Source organism: Octopus bimaculoides, chromosome 4 (genome assembly GCF_001194135.2).
Source record: "Octopus bimaculoides isolate UCB-OBI-ISO-001 chromosome 4, ASM119413v2, whole genome shotgun sequence".
NCBI classification, from domain to species: domain Eukaryota; kingdom Metazoa; phylum Mollusca; class Cephalopoda; order Octopoda; family Octopodidae; genus Octopus; species Octopus bimaculoides.
The window spans coordinates 133965466-133966828 of NC_068984.1; the positions used below are offsets into that span (position 1 = coordinate 133965466).

Consider the following 1363-nt stretch of genomic DNA (forward strand, 5'->3'; position numbering starts at 1 on the left):
GTATGTGTATGTATATGTTTGTGTGTCTGTGTTTGTCTCCCCGACATCGTTTGACAACCGATGCTGGTGTGTTTACATCCCCGTAACTTAGCAGTTCGGCAAAATCCCTGTTCACGGCGCAAACGGGGGATATATATGTATGTATGTATGTATCTATCTATCTATCTATCTATCTATCTATCTATCTATCTATCTATCTATTCATAAATGAATGAATTAAACGGGCTGCTGTATATATATCAACACAAATGTCACACCTAACTTTCAGATAGATTTTTTTCCCCGTTGTTTAGTTCGTAGGTAAAAAGGATTCACCATAGCTGTTGTTTAGCCTTCTACCCCTCAACATCTATTACCAATTGCGCTGTATTTGCAGAATAATGATAAAATACTTGTCCTGTACTGGAGTCGTTCTATTATCGTCTGTTCTTCTCCAACAAATTTCAAGAATTTCCACTCAACAAGAATTCATACCTATTTTCGATGGATACAAGATCACAGTGAGTGGGAGGTGGAGCTGCTATGTTATTTCGGAATGGTCTGGGTCTCTCGATAAAATCAAGTTGATGGTCCTGCATGTGAACAGGATCGAAAGGGGCGCATTCAGATTCAGGGACGGGACAGTCGGATTTTCCCAGGTGTCTGTAAAATTTCCTGAGTACGTCCCGTTCTTTACTGCGAGTGGACCAGAGAAACGCTATCTTAGATGCACATTTGGATTGACTGGGGCTAGCTGATAGAGTGCAAAAGCCTCACAAACCTACTCAGGTTTTTCCAGCTGTCTGTCAGGTAGAAACTGGATTTCCCGAACATGTCTATGTGGGCATGGAAAACCACACCGGGTCATTCTAGGTCGTATCTAGATCGAGTATTCTGTAGCCCAATCGATAAGAATATTATAGCTTGTTTGCATTTTAAAATCGTCAGTTATACACATCGCAAATTTGTGATTTGTATGATCGTCCTAAATAGGCTTCCTAGACAGGAAGCTGAATGTGCAGCTCTCGGTGCGCCAAGTTTGCAGAAACTGGATTAGTAAATTAGTTAATCGGGCATTGACGGAGGAAATCGTCCACAAAAAATCGAGGTTCGTCCTGTAAAGGTCGATCAGAGTAGAATTGATAGGGTTTAGTAAGGCTGTAATGATAGAGAAAACTAAAATAAAGACTTAGAAACTAGACACTTAGGAAGGGCACCACAGCTGGCTTTGTCAGAGCTAAAGCAATTGGGGACTTTTTTCGAGTTTCACTTGAAAAGGAAAGCGTTGGTGAGAGGGAAGAGTTGCATTTCAGCAAATCTGTTTCTTTGCCTTCATTTGATTTTTTAAAGAATGTATGTATGTATGTATGTATGTATGTATGTA

General features: G+C 40.3%; 1 protein-coding gene across 1 annotated transcript in view; it reads right to left on the reverse strand.

The window, feature by feature from the left end:
* The window catches only part of LOC106880157 (proton-coupled zinc antiporter SLC30A2), a 57277-nt gene that overhangs the window by 55167 nt on the left and 747 nt on the right, over window positions 1-1363 (reverse strand). The window lies entirely within an intron of this gene.